Source organism: Coregonus clupeaformis, chromosome 34, assembly GCF_020615455.1.
Source record: "Coregonus clupeaformis isolate EN_2021a chromosome 34, ASM2061545v1, whole genome shotgun sequence".
In the NCBI taxonomy this organism is placed as follows: Eukaryota; Metazoa; Chordata; class Actinopteri; order Salmoniformes; family Salmonidae; genus Coregonus; species Coregonus clupeaformis.
Window position 1 is genome coordinate 17,725,306 of NC_059225.1, and position 18,029 is coordinate 17,743,334.

At 44.5% G+C, this 18,029-nt stretch overlaps 1 pseudogene; it reads left to right on the forward strand.

The window, feature by feature from the left end:
• Positions 1-7,743: 7,743 nt before the first annotated feature.
• Positions 7,744-10,788, forward strand: LOC121549460 (annotated as a pseudogene).
• The last annotated feature ends 7,241 nt before the right edge of the window (positions 10,789-18,029 follow it).

An 18,029-nucleotide genomic window follows, 5' to 3' on the forward strand; every position in this document is an offset into this window, starting at 1 on the left:
CTCCTCTTTTGACCTCACCCTCTCACCCTCTCACCCTACTGACAAGGCAGGCAATACGCTTGACCTCATCTTTACTAGATGCTGTTCTTCTACTAATCTCACTGCAACTCCCCTCCAAGTCTCCGACCACTACTTTGTATCCTTTTCTCTCTCGCTCTCCTCCAACACTACTCACTCTGCCCCTACTCAGATGGTAATGCGCCGTCGCAACCTTCGCTCTCTCTCTCCCGCTACTCTCTCATTTTACATTTACATTTTAGTCATTTAGCAGACGCTCTTATCCAGAGCGACTTACAGTTAGTGAATACATATTTTAATTTTTTTATACTGGCCCCCCGTGGGAATCAAACCCACAACCCTGGCGTTGCAAACGTCATGCTCTATCAACTGAGCTACATCCCTGCCGGCCATTCCCTCCCCTACCCTGGACGACGCTGGGCCAATTGTGCGCCGCCCATGAGTCTCCCGGTCGCGGCCGGCTTCGACAGAGCCTGGATTCGAACCAGGATCTCTAGTGGCACAGTTAGCACTGCGATGCAGTGCCTTAGACCACTGCGCCACTCTCCTCTTCCATCCTATCATCTCTTCCCTCTGCGCAATCCTTCTCCCTCCAATCTCCTGATTCTGCCTCCTCAATCCTCCTCTCCTCCCTTTCTGCATCCTTTGACTCTCTATGTCCCCTATCCTCCCGGCCGGCTCGGTCCTCCCCTCCTGCTCCGTGGCTTGACGACTCATTGCGAGCTCACAGAACAGGGCTCTGGGCAGCCGAATGGAAATGGAGGAAAACTAGACTCCCTGCGGACCTGGCATCTTTTCACTCCCTCCTCTCTACATTTTCTTCATCTGTTTCTGCTGCTAAAGCCACTTTCTACCACTCTAAATTCCAAGCATCTGCCTCTAACACTAGGAAGCTGAATCCCCCCCCCCCTCCTCCCTCTCTGTGGATGACTTCGTCAACCATTTTGAAAAGAAGGTTGACGACATCCGATCCTCGTTTAAGTCAAATGACACTGCTGGTCCTGCTCACACTGCCCTACCCTATGCTTTGACTTCTTTCTCCCCTCTCTCTCCAGATGAAATCTAGCGACTTGTGACGGCCGGCCGCCCAACAACCTGCCCGCTTGACCCTATCCCCACCTTTTTTCTCCAGACCATCTCCGGTGACCTTCTCCCTTACCTCACCTCGTTCATCAACTCATCCTTGACCGCTGGCTATGTCCCTTCCGTCTTCAAGAGAGCGAGAGTTGCTCCCCTTCTCAAAAAAAACAACACTCGATCCCTCTGATGTCAACAACTACAGACCAGTATCCCTTCTTTCTTTTCTCTCCAAAACTCTTGAGGGTGCCGTCTTTAGCCAACTCTCTTGCTATCTCTCTCAGAATGACCTTCTTGATCCAAACCAGTCAGGTTTCAAGACTGGTCATTCAACTGAGACTGCTCTTCTCTGTGTCACGGAGGCTCTCCGCACTGCTAAAGCTAACTCTCTCTCCTCTGCTCTTGTCCTTCTAGACCTGTCTGCTGCCTTTTGATACTGTGAACCATCAGATCCTCCTCTCCACCCTCTCCGAGTTGGGCATCTCCGGCGCGGCTCACTCTTGGATTGCATCCTACCTGACCGGTCGCTCCTACCAAGTGGCGTGGCGAGAAGCTGTCTCCGCACCACGTGCTCTCACCACTGGTGTCCCCCAGGGCTCAGTTCTAGGCCCTCTCCTATTCTCGCTATACACCAAGTCACTTGGCTCTGTCATATCCTCACATGGCCTCTCCTATCATTGCTACGCAGACGACACACAACTAATCTTCTCCTTTCCCCCTTCTGATAACGAGGTGGCGAATCGCATCTCTGCATGTCTGGCAGACATATCAGTGTGGATGACGGATCACCACCTCAAGCTGAACCTCGGCAAGACGGAGCTGCTCTTCCTCCCGGGGAAGGACTGCCCGTTCCATGATCTCGCCATCACGGTTGACAACTCCGTTGTGTCCTCCTCCCAGAGTGCGATGAGCCTTGGCGTGACCCTGGACAACACCCTGTCGTTCTCCGCTAACATCAAGGCGGTGACCCGATCCTGTAGGTTCATGCTCTACAACATTCGGAGAGTACGACCCTGCCTTACACAGGAAGCGGCACAGGTCCTAATCCAGGCACTTGTCATCTCCCGTCTGGATTACTGCAACTCGCTGTTGGCTGGGCTCCCTGCCTGTGCCATTAAACCCCTACAACTCATCCAGAATTCCGCAGCCCGTCTGGTGTTCAACCTTCCCAAGTTCTCTCACGTCACCCCGCTCCTCCGCACACTCCACTGGCTTCCAGTTGAAGCTCGCATCTGCTACAAGACCATGGTGCTTGCCCACCGAGCTGTTAGGGGAACGGCACCTCCGTACCTTCAGGCTCTGATCAGTCCCTACACCCAAACGAGGGCATTGCGTTCATCCACCTCTGGCCTGCTGGCCCACCTACCTTTGCGGAAGCACAGTTCCCGCTCAGCCCAGTCAAAACTGTTCGCTGCTCTGGCACCCCAATGGTGGAACAAGCTCCCTCACGACGCCAGGACAGCGGAGTCACTCACCACCTTCCGGAGACACTTGAAACCCCACCTCTTTAAGGAATACCTGGGATAGGATAAAGTAATCCTTCTACCCCCCCCTTACCCCACCCCACCCCCCCCAAAAAAAATCCCACTGGCTATAAGGTGAATGCACCAATTTGTAAGTCGCTCTGGATAAGAGCGTCTGCTAAATGACGTAAGAAATTCCACAAATTAACTTTTAACAAGGCACACCTTTAATTGAAATGCATTCCAGGTGACTACCTCATGAAGCTGGTTGAGAGAATGCCAAGAGTGTGCAAAGCTGTCATCAAGGCAAAGGGTGGCTACTTTGAAGAATCTCAAATATAAAATATATTTTGATTTGTTTAACACTTTTTTGGTTACAACATTATTCTACAATGTAGAAAATAGTAAAAATAAAGAAAAACCCTTGAATGTGTAAGTGTGTCCAAACTTTTGACTGGTACTGTAGTCTACTCCCATGAATCAAACAATGAAAATACCAAGACACATTATTTTACTTCACCTCCTATAAAAACACACAAATTCCCCTCACCTCAATGTTCTGAGATGCTGATATGAATTAAGCAGTTGGATGACCTCTTGCAATGTAGTCACACATTTTGATCTTAAAATTATTGGGCTACACAGCACCTTCTAGATTGGGAGTAAAACCAATCTATGGAACACCCAGCCCTGGTCTCCCCTACACACTGTGCAGTTATTGAGCGGTTATTGTTCTGTTTATTCCCGCATGTTGTAAGACCAGTGAAAGTTAAAATTGGGACATTCAAGTGTTTCTGCTTGATTAAGGCTATCATAGATGGATTGAAGGTAACATTCTGTTCAATAAACAAATTACTAGCATTATATTTTGCATTTTCTGAAGTGAACAAATATTTTAGGAGAATGTAAAATATATATAGCATATAGAACAAATAGCAGTGAACAAGAAAGAGCAGTGCGATGGTAGCATACATTGGGTGGTGAAAAATCAATACAATGTTGCACTGATGTATTGGGAACACACAGGACAGGCAGAGAGATTATCACATTGAAAAATACCATTCTTAAGAGTCCTGCCCTAAGGCCCTGCCCCTTTTTTTTGCGCGCCGTCGGCACCATTCGGACTGGTCTAATTTGCTAGTTGGGCCATGGGGTGGGGGCTTTGCGATTAGTTGGTTCTGGGGGTGTTGGAATCTGATGGTTGTTGGCTGTATATAATTTGAGTTTAACATTATACTGACACCACAAAAGGGTTTCACTGTGTGTTGTGTTGCATTGGACTTAACCCAAACCTGTAGTTTTTTTTATTTAGGGCAAAAAGTTAGGGCCTTGTTGCAAACAGAATGGATGATTTGGAGTGGATTTTTTTTAACACAGGCTTCATTCTTTTCACTTTGTCATACAAGCCAGTAATGTGGAGTGAATGTAATGTTGTAGATCCTCTGTATTTTCAAGTATTGTTGTGGCAGCATTGTGTTATGCATATGCTTGTCACCTGCAAGGACTGGGGAGTTTGTCAGGATCCCCCAGATATATGAAAGGAGCAAAAGCCCCGGTAAAAAGTTAGAGGAAAACCCGCCATAGTCTAATTAGATCCACTGGATCCAGGCCTGAGGGATCTAATATTAGAGAGCTGTTCATCAGATGAGACCAGTAACACACATACTATTGGTGTATAGTGGTGTAGTTAACCATTGACTGACTGTCAGTCTCTTTCCCCACTATAGACACACACACACCTGGTCACTCCTACCATATTAAATTACTAGGGGCTATGTAATAAACCCTTAAAGTTCCAGAATGGAGTGAAAATGGCAGCCATATATTTCAGGAAGAAATCCAAACCAGTCTAATTGGAATGAATGGCAGTAGAGGCATAATCCAGATTTTACTTATAAAGGACAATAAAAGTAAGGCATGTGATATATCAGAAATTGTGTAGTAGAATTATTGCCAACCTAAAATATTGTCATATAATTATAAATACAGTTAGTACAGATGTTATACACTTTCTGTATACAAAGCCTCTAAAATATATGTAAACAGAACATAAATATCTCAATTTTTTTTTTCTTGGAAAAATCTGAGCGCTATTATGTGATACAATATCAGTACTTGCTGCATTTACAACTTGTCTTAAGTCCTATCATCAACTGATTTCAGCCAGTGTATGGCCGTGGATTGACTGCATTGTTTGAATGGAATTTTGGCATATTGGCAGTTAATATAAAAAATGTATGGAAGCATTCTACTAAAACTGGCTAGCTAGCTAGCTAACAAACATACAGTGCAGATCAATTCTTCAAATTCATTATTTTACACAGTGTCTTATCACAGCTCTGGCAAACCATGGTTGACCAATTCCCTGACCAAAATAGCTGACCTTTATCCCATCATAAAAAGGTTCATGTCCATTGTAGTATTCTAATTCCTAATTCTATGACTCCTACTGTGTCAGGATCGTCGACTGAAGACACGGACCAAGACGCAGCGTGATAAGCGTACATTTTATTTGTACTCAACACACGATCAAAACAACAAACCAAACGATACGTGAAGTCCTAGGTTAACACCAAAACAAACCTTACGGAACAAGATCCCACCAAGACTAGTGCAAAACAGGCTGCCTAGGTATGGTCCCCAATCAGAGACAATGAGCTACAGCTGCCTCTGATTGGGAACCACCCTGGCCAACATAGATCTAAACGATCTAGAACAAAACATAGAAAAACTAAACATAGAAAAATCCACACCCTGGCTCAACCTTTAAGAGTCCCCAGAGCCAGGGCGTGACAGTACCCCCCCCCCCAAAGGCGCGGACTGCGACCGCGCCACACAAACACAAGAGGGTAGGGGCCGGGTGGGCATTTCGCCTCGGAGGCGGATCCGGCTCCGGGCGTGACCACCACTCTCTCTCCACCCCCCCAGGCACCGGTGGAACAGGCACGGGCCGTGCCGGACTGGACACACGCACCACTGGCTTGGTGCGGGGAGCAGGAACGGGCCGGACCGGGCTGGCGACGCGCAACACAGGCTTGGTGCGAGGGACAGGAACAGGCCGGACCGGGCTGGCGACGCGCACCACTGGTTTGGTGCGAGGGGCAGGAACAGGCCGGACCGGACTGGCGACGCGCACCACTGGCTTGGTGCGTGGGACAGGAACAGGCCGGACCGGGCTGGCGACGCGCACCACTGGCTTGGTGCGGGGAGCAGGAACAGGCCGGGCTGGACTGGGAACACCCACCATTGGCTTGGTGCGGGGAGCTGGAACGGGCCGGGCCGGACTGTGGCGGCGGACTGGAGGTCTGGAGCGGAGAGCTGACATAACCCGTCCTGGCTGAATGCCTATTTCCGCACAATATGTGTGAGGCATCAGCACAGGACGTACAGGGCTGTGCACTCGTACTGGCGCTACAGCACGTGGCACTGGCGCAGGATATCCGGGACCGAGGAGAGGTACTGGAGGCCACGAGCGTTGAGCCGGCACACCCCGTCCTGGCTGCATGCCCACCTTAGCACGACACGTGCGTGGTGCTAGCACAGGACATACAGGACTGTGCCGGAACACTCGCGGCACAGTACGTGGCTCCGCATAACACGGAGCCTGCCCAGTCTCACGCTTCCTAGCCTGAGTACGGGGAGATGGCTCTGCTCTACCTCTAGGCTCCTCCAACCACCCTTTTAGCCCCCCCCCAAAAAAAATATTGGGGCTGTCTCTCGGGCTTCCTCCTCGGCCGGTACCCTCTGCGTTGCCGCTGCTCCTCTCTGTAGCGCACCTCCACAGTCTCCTCTCCTGCCTGGGCATTCACCTTTGCCCATGGCCCTTTCCCCGCGAAGATCTCCTCCCAAGACCACCATTTGCCCACCTGCGACATCGCCATCTTCTCCTCCTGGGCACGCTGCTTGGTCCTCTTATGGTGGGATCTTCTGTCACGATCGTCGACTGAAGACACGGACCAAGGCGCAGCGTGATAAGCGTACATTTTATTTGTACTCAACACACGATCAAAACAACAAACCAAACGATACGTGAAGTCCTAGGTTAACACCAAAACAAACCTTACGGAACAAGATCCCACCAAGACTAGTGCAAAACAGGCTGCCTAAGTATGGTCCCCAATCAGAGACAACGAGCTACAGCTGCCTCTGATTGGGAACCACCCTGGCCAACATAGATCTAAATGATCTAGAACAAAACATAGAAAAACTAAACATAGAAAAATCCACACCCTGGCTCAACCTTTAAGAGTCCCCAGAGCCAGGGCGTGACATACTGGGTCTCTACAGTATAGGCACAGCAGCACCATGACAGCTTCACACAGACACACACGCCCAGGCTGGCTCCTTGGTGATGAATAATTGATATGTTTCTGATCACATGGACCGGCTTCTGAATAACTTCCAGTCTGGCCTTGGCTGCTCTCTACAGAGGATATGGAACCAAGTTAAAGCTCCTCTATCTGCCGATTCCTTGGGAGAAAGCACCAAACGGGCTAGTGTTCATTCTCCTTTGTGTGTGAGATGAAAAACTAGAGATGTGTTTTACTGTGTGTATCATGTTATTCACCTCTGTTGTGGCCTCATCTGTCTGTCAGTCACCTGTAGGTTCTATATCATGAAGCAGCAGCCTACATATGGAAACCAGTTTTTTTCCCCATAGACTTCTCATTCTATTTCTTTCCTCAGGGAAATGTATCTTGTTTAAATCAGTCCATTAATAATTAAATTGTCTGTAGTGTAAGTTAGAGTTGTAGACTGAGGATAGTTTGTTGTCGGCTGAAATTGGTGTAGCTCTCCACTGTGACGGGGGATCAGGTGCTGTCTGATTAATGTTTTAGAAGGAGTCTCACTCTAGTGAGAGGAGAAAAGATGACGCCTGGGTATTCTAGTGTTCAAGTTATAGGCTAACTGGCATCACCTATAACCCACTCACCAATGACCAATTGTCTGTCTGTCCGTCAATCTGTCTGACTAACATTTACAACAGCAAAAGTGGTTTTCTGTCTTTTTACAGAGAGACCTCAGAGCAAACTTCAACTCCAGAACAGTGTGGACTGATGCTGTCATGGATACCCTCTGAGAGAGAGAGCTCTCCAAATGAGAGGGAAATCATGATAAAGGATGAATACATAGGAAAGGAGGAAACACACACACACCCCTCCCCTGTTCCCACCGCTATGGCAGAATGGCTGAGGCGTGTGTTGTGCGGCAGTGCATGGTACAGCCTGTACTCCCGCCTGCTCAGGACCAAACTTGTCGGCAGGATGGGTCAGGGTCAGAGGTCAGCAATGATATCACAGAGGTGGGCGAGCTGGCTAGGGTCCTGACGACAGCTGACCTGGTGTCGCTAGGGGTGGGGAGCTGCGTTGGCACGGGGATGTACATGGTTGCCGGGCTGGTCGCCAAGGAGATGGCAGGGCTGGGAGTGATCCTGTCCTTCATCATTGCTGCTGTGGCTTCTATACTGTCAGGTCAGACACACACACACACACACACACACACACACACACACACACGGCTGTGGCTTCTATACTGTCAGGTCAGACACACACACACACGGCTGTGGCTTCTATACTGTCAGGTCAGACACACACACACACACATGGCTGTGGCTTCTATACTGTCAGGTCAGGGACACACACACACATATTTGTGTTTGTCGTAGTTTGACGTGTATGTGTGTTTAACCTGGGTCAAATGTGTGTCTCTCCTCCAGGTGTGTGTTATGCAGAGTTCGGCATGCGTGTCCCTAAGACAACAGGGTCAGCCTACACCTATAGCTACGTCACAGTGGGAGAGTGTACAGCCTTTTTCATTGGCTGGAATCTGATCCTCGAGTACCTGATTGCTACTGCAGCCGGAGCGTCGGCTCTCAGCAGCATGTTTGACTCGCTGGCCAATCACAGCATCTCCAGCTACATGATAACACTCCTGGGGACACTCAGAGGCCTGGGTGAGTGAGTATGTGTATGTGTTTGTATGTGCCTATAATCTCTCTCCCCCCCTTCCCTTCCCTGCAGGTAAAGGGGAGGAGACGTACTCTGATGTCCAGGCCATGGCCATATCGCTGGTTGTCACTGTGATTGTGTGGTTGGGGTTTTGTAACTCAGTGGGGTTGAATAACGTTCTGAATGTGATGTGGTGCTTCCTGGATATCGGTGGACTCTTCTTCCTGTCCGCTGACAACTGGGAGGCGGGTAACTTCCTGCCTACGGATGGTCTGGGGTAAGAGATATGGTCAGCTAAACACACTCACACACACACCTAAGCCTCTCTCTCCTGTGTGATGAAGGGAGTGGCCACCTATTTCTATGCCCTCATAGGGTTCCAAAAAAAGGTTATTTGGCTGTCCCCATAGGAGATCCCTTTTGGGTTCCATGTAGAACCCTCAACATGGGTTCTACATTGAACCCAAAAGGGTTCTACCTGGAACCAAAAAGGGCTCATGTTATGATGAGTTTCTAGGGTATCAAGTAATTCATGATGCAAGAAGATATTTAACACATAGATGGAGAGTTCATTCAAATATTTAATATGTACCATGGTTCACATAACAAAATGACCATGCTTTGCCTCTTGCCATTCGAACTAACTGAACAAAGAAAATCTCTCAGTTTATATATACATCATGTTACACGTTTCTTCAATAACATCTGTTAACCCTCAGTGGGCACTCCCTTCTTTGATGTTATTACCCTGTGCCCAAGTCAGTATATTATGTCCATCAATCATTCTAAGATAAACCACCAGTAAGCTCCCTTGACATAATGGAATCCTTGTTATTCAGACTGTGCGGCTCCCAGTATCACTTTCTACTAAATTTAACCTGGTTCCTACGACACTGTGACAAGACATCATAACAGTTCTTCAAAGTGTACTCCTATGAGGACAGCCGAAGAACCCTTTCAGGTTCTAGATAACACCATTTTTTTAAAGAGTGTATTACTGCTAGTTTGATAACCTGCCTGACTGCATATGTCTCTGTACGTGCACTCACGCACACTTCAATCCTATTACAAACCTATCATGTCTCTCCTTGTCTCCCTTCAAGATCTCATAGAGATGATGTCTATAGGAACACTACTGGCTTACACCCTGGTCAGTGTGTGTATTCTACTGCTCTGCTACCAGCCCGACACAGACACACACAACTTCCTGCCTGGGGAGAAAGAGGAGGGGCCTAAGAAGAAGGAGGGTGTGCTAGCGGAATGTGATGACAAAACTTCGCCTACCAATGACGACCAGATGTTGATTGGAGGATCAGACTCATCGACCTTTGATCCAGCTACCAATCGAGCAGTGTTGCATGTGAATCTGACGACTCGGGCAGCTTCCACACCGGCCTTCCTCGCTGTTGAAGAGGGTTCTGGGTAGGGGTTACTCCACCCTGCGTGTCCGCCTGGGGATTCCCAACGCCTCGGCCCGTACCACCTAGTTCTCCGGTCTCATGGTGACACGCTGCACCCTCCTCCTCTTCCTCCTCTCCTTCCTCCTCTGGGCCACCGTCATCTTCGGTGTGAAGTGAGGGACCGGAGAGGGCGATGCCGTTTCAGTGATCATAGCAACGCTATCGGAGAGCAAAATTGCAACCCTACTAGTGGTGATCGTGCGCCAGCCGGAGAGTGGTCGGAGCCTGCCCTACTTGGCACCATGCGTGCTGTGCATCCACACGTTGGTCATCTTGGTAAACTCCTACCTGATGATAAACTCCTGGGCACGCTTCGCTGTCTGGTGCGCTCTGGGTAAGTTATGCTGTGTCACTTCAACACTTGTCACTTTCTTATTGTGGAGAAGAGAGCTTCCTCTATCCCCCCTCTCACCCTCCACCCTCTCTCTCTCCCCTTATCTTTCTATCCTCCCTCCGCTCCGCTCCTCTCCTTCCTTCCCCCCTCCTCTTTCTAGGTGTACTGATCTACAGTTGCTATAGGATGTGATATTATTATGGTCTGTCTCTCTAGGTATCCTGCTATACGGTTGCTATGGGATATGGAACAGCTCCATGGAGATCAGCACCAGAGAGGGACTGGCTCACGCTAGCACCTACCAGCGCTATGACGACCACCTTGACGACACCTTTTCCCCTGACAACGACCTTAACCTCCAGGACAACCAGGAAGAGGGGCGCTACCAGGACTGTCAGCGGAGAAGGGCTACCACTACCAACAGCAAAACCAGGATCAGAACCAGTATCAGGAGAGTGACCAGTACCAAAACCAGTATCAAGATGTGATGTACTCGGAATACATATCCCAAATGAAATAAATGATCTCACTCCAATACATTTTAATAGAAAGTTAGCAAAAATAGATAAGATCTTGCTACCATGGAAAGGTAAATACCTGTCAATTTGTGGAAAAATCCCCCTGATTAACTCTTTAGTATTATCCCAGTTTACCTATTTGCTTATGGTCTTGCCTACGCCTAGCGAACAGTTTTTAAAATTATATGAGAAAAAAATATTCCATTTTATTTGGAACGGCAAGCCAGACAAAATTCAACGGGCCTATTTATATAATGAATATGAATTCGGAGGACAGAAATGATTAAATATTAAAGCATTAGACCTATCACTAAAAGCTTCAGTCATACAAAAGCTCTACTTAAATCCGAAATGGTTCTCTAGCAAATTAGTAAGATTGTCTCACCCAATGTTCAAGAATGGCCTTTTTCCCTTTATTCAGATTACAACCTCTCACTTTCAGTTATTTGAAAAGGAAATAATCCCCCAAATATCACTATTTCTAAAACAAGCCATAGAAAGTTGGTTGCAATTTCAATTTAATCCTCCAGAAACGGCAGAACAAATATTGCAACAAATATTGTGGTTAAACTCAAATATACTAATTGATAAAAAACCATTTTTTCTGACAAAATGTTTAAAAAAGGTATAATCTTCATAAATTATATTATCGGTAGGACTGGTGGAGTTATGTCGCACACGCAGCTAACAAAAACATATGGAAATATCTGCTCTACCCAAAATTACAACCAAATAATTGCAGCATTACCTCAAAAATGGAAGAGGAAAGTGGAAGGGGGAAAAAGTAAGGAACTTGTCTGTCGGCCCTGCATTAAAGAACTTAATTGGTTAAAGAAAATTGTGATAAATTAAAAAGTATACCAGTTTCATTTAAGGACCAAAGGATTGACAGCCGTCCCATATAGATTGCAAAATAGTTGGGAAGAGATTTTTGACGTACCGATCCCATGGCATAGTGTTTATGAACTGATACGCAAAACAACACCGGATTCAAAATTTAGAATCTTTCAATTTATATTATTATATAAAATTCTTGCTACCAATAGAATGTTATTTATATGGGGGATACAATCTTCCCAGCTCTGCAGATTTTGCTGCGAAGACACAGAATCATTAGATCATTTGTTTTGGTACTGTCCATTTGTAGCTTGTTTTTGGACACAGGTCCAGGAATGGCTAAAGAATTGCAATATTTACCTGGAGCTAACCCTGCAGATAGCACTACTGGGTGATCTGAAAAGTCATAGTCAATCGATCAATAATATAATAATACTTTTAGCAAAAATGTTTATTTTCAATTTACAATCTGTGGAAACAATGAGAATAGAAAGGTTCAGAACTTTTGTAAAACATCACAGTACAGTTGAAAAATATATGGCAAATAGAAATACAATATGGATGGTGTTAAGAGATAGATGGGAGGTGTTGAATGGAGCTGAAGGATGGGACTAATAACAACTAACAACAACTAATAACAACAAGATAACTAATGTAAAGCATACTGTGTCCATAATAAGTATATAGGTTATAGGTTGAGAGCTTTTGTGAAAGAGCACAGTTAGAAAAATACAGTATGGCATATAGAAGCAAACCAGATGGACATCATGAAAATGATTGGAGGAAGTTCAGGAGTAAAAACAAACAAAATATAATTATTGTAAAATTTGACTGTGTCCATAAAATGTATATAGTATGTATAAGCTGGAAGTAGAGGCCTAAGCATTGTTGTTCACTAGTTTACTCCAATTAGGGAAGGGGTGGTTGGGTTGGAAAGTAATGAAGGGAAATATAATTTTAAAAAAGGATATGCATGTGTGGATGTATATATGTATGTGTATATATATATATGTGAGATAAAAAACATATTGGGGATTGGAAATGAAGCTGATCTACCCCGGAAAAAAAAAAGATGGCTCCCAGTACCAGGACGGAAACCAGTATGAAGATTGCTTCCAGTAACAGAACCAGTCGGGTTACCAGTCCAGCCCTCAGAGCTCCACTAGGGAATCCAGGGGACAAACCAATCAGGGCTACACAGATCCAGGGACAAACCAATCAGGGCTACACAGATTCACAGGAAACCGAGGGCTCTTCTTCCGCTGCAATGGAATACACCCACTTCCTGGGCACTACACTCTTAGAAAAAAAGGTGCTATCTAGAACCTAAAACGGTCATTCGGCTGTCCCCATAGGAGAACCCTTTGAAGAACCATTTTTGGTTCCAGGTAGAACCCTTTTAGTTCCAGGTAGAACCCTTTTGGGTTCCATGTAAAACCCTTTCCACAGAGGGTCCTACATGGAACCCAAAATAGTTCTACCTGGAACCAAAAAGGGTTATCTTATGGGGACAGCTGAAGAACCCTTTTGGAACCCTTTTTTCTAAGAGTGTAGAGGAGAGGAAGGGCAGAGGGCTCCTGAATCCCTCATCAACCCCTAGCCCCGCCCCCTACAGTGTACACCATAGGCACTTGAGTAGACCTGAGAGGACAGGACAGGTGATCAATATGGCAGTGATTCCACCTGGCCTATCAAAGGGCAAAATATTGATACCTATCCAATCCTCTTAGATCTACAGTAGTGTCTAGAGGGTCGATTTGGGATTTCAGGGGAAGTGAGAGAGGGAAGAAAGAAGGGATGGACAGATGAGACGATTAACTAATGATGCTGGGGTTTACAGATGAGACGATTAACTAATGATGCAGGGGAGGGAAAGATGAGACGATTAACTAATGATGCTGGGGTTTACAGATGAGACGATTAACTAATGATGCAGGGGAGGGAAAGATGAGACGATTAACTAATGATGCTGGGGATGGACAGATGAGACGATTAACTAATGATGCTGGGGATGGACAGATGAGACGATTAACTAATGATGCTGGGGATGGACAGATGAGACGATTAACTAATGATGCTGGGGATGGACAGATGAGATGATTACCTAATGATGCTGGGGATGGACAGATGAGATCATTAACTAATGATGCTGGGATGGACAGATGAGACGATTAACTAATGATGCTGGGGAGAGAAAGATGAGACGATTCGCTCTGTGGACAAAGACAAGATGGCGTATTGAATAGAAAGTGGTACAAACCACCTCAAGATAAAAACATAATATTCGAAATCAGTAAGTTACACTAAATATTAGCATTTCATATATTTGCAGTAAATAAAATTCAATCTGGATAATAACACAAAACAAATCATAAGGTTAGAGAAATATATCGATAAATATTACAACAACACGCAACACCCAAACATGGCGGAAGATAAACGAGGAGTACCAATCCCCAAGAGAAAACGCGACTCGTCGACTGATACAGATGATATATGCTTTTCGTCACTGGGTCTGGTAAGTGTGGAAAGCGACCTGTTGAAGTCGATAAATGACAAATTGGGCATACTAGAATTGGTCAGTAAGGACGTAAAAGAGTTGAAAGCGAGTCTTGAAATTAGTGATGAAAAAGTATCGATAATGGAAACAGAAACCAAAAAGTTTAAAGTGACAGTAACTAAGATGGAAACGGACGTTAGGGAACTTAAAAAGGAGAACAACCTGAGAGAAGCCTTACTAGACATCCAAACTAGATCGATGAGAGAAAATCTAGTACTTACGGTATTCAGGAAAAGGAGGGAGAAATAACCGAGAATAAATATGAAGGATTTCCTGCATACAGCGCTTCAAATACCACTTGAGGCTGTCGATAAAATCCAACTCGAACGTGTACACCATTTCGGACAAAGAGGACAGAAATATGATCGCCCAATCGTTGCCAAATGTGCATTTTTTAAGGATAAAGCTATGGTTAAAAGCCTAGGAAAAAGACTTGCTGGCACGAAAATAGGCATGAATGATCAGTTCCCGAGGGAGATTGCAGAAAGGCGCAAAGTTCTGTATCCAATCTTCAAGGAAAATAGATTAAAAGGGAAACGTGTGGCACTTGTGGGCGATAAACTATATATTGACAACCAAATGTTTAGAGACACAAAGACTACTCCATGGCTATTCTAAAAGTTGTAATAGCGGAGTTGAATAATGGAACACCCAATACTAGCAACGATAGGGATTGGAATATAAAATAACATTTATAGTAAGTATAGCATTTAAAAAAGGATAAAACGATATAACAAGAAAAGATAACAAGCAGAATAATACATCTTCAAATACAACTAATTAGAACATGGCTTTTTTGGCGGGCAATTGTTGTTTTGGCGGACGTTTGTTGGGGTTGGTCCTGTGTTCTCCCTGGCGTCCTTTCCCCCTTGCGGCAGGTGTGGGAAGTGGGTGCGTTTGCACGCTCGGCCCATTTCCTCCGCAGTCAACCATGTGGTATGCATTTTTGTGTTTGGAAAGGTGCGGTGTTAATTGAGTGAGAGGGGAAATGGTTGCATATCCTAGAGCCGACGGGTGTCTATGAGCAGGGGTAGTGAGAGAGAGCTTTCAATTTTGTGTAGATGAGGGATATACATTTTTAAATATAGTATACATCTAATCTAATTTGTTATTGTCCTATCATGATGGAAAGATCCCCAACCCTATATCCTGGACACCCACCTGAGTGACCCATACACCAAAGAGAAGTTCCCATCTCTTTTATGGACCTGCTTTGAGTATGCAGCCTAAACAGAGAAATAAATGCGGTCAGAGACCTACTTGAGCAGCACCGCCCCCTCAAGATTCTGAGCCTGCCTGGCAGGGTTGGTCCTACAAAGCCAGAGCCCCCTGGTGGGAGAACATTATATACAAGGAAATTCTCAAAGCTGCTAATGAGAACCTTGACGACCTTTTACCTAGCCGGTGGGGATTCCGGTGGGGTACCCCCACCCAGGTAGTGGCAGTGCTGGCAACACTGGCTGCAGTAACCCATGGGGAGGGGGTCACACACTGACAATTTAATTGATAATTATGGAAAATAAGATATGCAAGATATTTTAATAGATATATATTTTGTAATATTTATATATAGAGGTGACAGCATTGGAAATGCTTTTGGCGGTTAATCTGCTTCTGTTTTGTGCGTGGCACTGTGTGCTGTTTTCGATGGATGGGTCCTGGCCTCTCGGGGCCCTAGGGATCCGGAGGGATGTGGGTGGGATGCCGATCACTGGGATGACGGCTCAACTTGGGATGGGGAGGGGCTTTAGCGGGGGAATTAGTGGAGAACAATTGAAGGGATACTTAGTAGCAATGCAAATATCATGGTACAGCTATATGGACACTCAATCATTACGTTTTTTTTTTAATGGTAAATTTACAAACATATTTAATGATAAATAGACTTGAAACTTGTATCTCATTATGGTGTATGGTGAAATAAGTATAGCCAGTTATAATTGTGATGGCTTAGCTGATAATAACAAAAGAATAACAATATTTACATGGCTCAAAGAGAAGGAATATAATATCTATTGTTTACAGGAAACTCATTCAACAATTCTAGATGAAGTTGCATGGAAAAAGGAATGGGGGGGGCGAAATATACTTCTCCCATGGGCAAAGAAATTCAAAAGGGGTGATGATATTAATTAATAGTAATTTCGATCCGAATGTGCAAATTGTCCAAATAGATACGCAAGGTAGATGGATTATTTTAAATATGTTATTGGACAATAAACAGATATGGCTCATTAACATTTACGGACCAAATAATGATGATCCACACTTCTTTGACAATATATATAATAAATTATCAACCCTGCAAGCAATTCAAGACAATATTATTATGGTGGGGGATTATAATACTGTTTTAAATAGCTCAATGGACCGTAAAGGAAATCACACCACAAACAATCACCCACATGCTCTTAAGGAAATTGTGAATGTCATGGATACATTAGAACTAGTAGATATATGGAGGCTTAAATATCCTGATCTAGTGAGATATACATGGCGGAGACTGAATCAAGCTAGTCGTCTTGACTTCTTTCTTATCTCATTCTCGTTGGTGCCAAAAGTTTAAAAAGTGTTGATAGGGGACAGAATGCGGTCGGACCATCATATAATTGGCATATACATTACTCTTACTGAATAGAACATTATGGAAAATCTGAGAAACCAGGCCTGCTATTCATAGCAGACATCAAAAAGGTATTTGATAAAGTACGACTGGGGTTTATATATAAATGCCTGGAGCATTTCAATTTTGGTGAATCTCTTATTAAATGGGTCAAAATCATGTATAGTAACCCTAGGTGTAAAATAGTAAATAATGGCTATTTCTCAGAAAGTTTTAAACTGTCAAGAGGAGTGAAAAAGGTTGTCCACTATCGGCATATCTATTTATTGTGGCCATCGAGATGTTAGCTATTAAAATCAGATCCAACAATAATATCAGGGGATTAGAAATCCAGGGATTAAAAACAAAGGTGTCATTGTACGCTGATGATTATTGTTTTATTTTAAATCCACAACTAGAATCACTCCACAGCCTCATAGAGGATCTAGATACATCTTCTAGCCTCTCTGGATTACAACCAAATTATGACAAATGTACTATGTTACGTATTGGATCAATAAAAAATAAATTTTTACATTGCCATGTAGTTTACCAATAAAATGGTCTGATGGTGATGTGGATATACTCAGAATACATATCCCAAAGGAAATAAATGATCTCACTTCAATAAATTATAATAGAAAGTTAGCAAAAATAGATAAGATCTTGCTACCATGGAAAGGTGGGTGCCTGTCAATTTGTGGAAAAATCACCCTGATTAACTCTTTAGTATTATCCCAGTTTACCTATTTGCTTATGGTCTTGCCTACGCCTAGCGAACAGTTTTTTAAATTATATGAAAAAAATGTATTCCATTTTATTTGGAATGGCAAGCCAGACAAAATTAAACGGGCCTATTTATATAATAAATATGAATTCGGAGGACAGAAATAATTAAATATTAAAGCATTAGACCTATCACTAAAAGTTTCAGTCATACAAAAGTTATACTTAAATCCGAGCTGGTTCTCTAGCAAATTAGTAAGATTGTCTCACCCAATGTTCAAGAATGGCCTTTTTCCCTTTATTCAGATTACAACCACTCACTTTCAGTTATTTGAAAAGGAAATCATCTCCCAGATATCACTATTTCTAAAACAAGCCATAGAAAGTTGGTTGCAATTTCAATTTAATCCTCCAGAAACGACAGAACAAATAATGCAACAAATATTGTGGTTAAACTCAAATATACTAATTGACAAAAAAACTTAT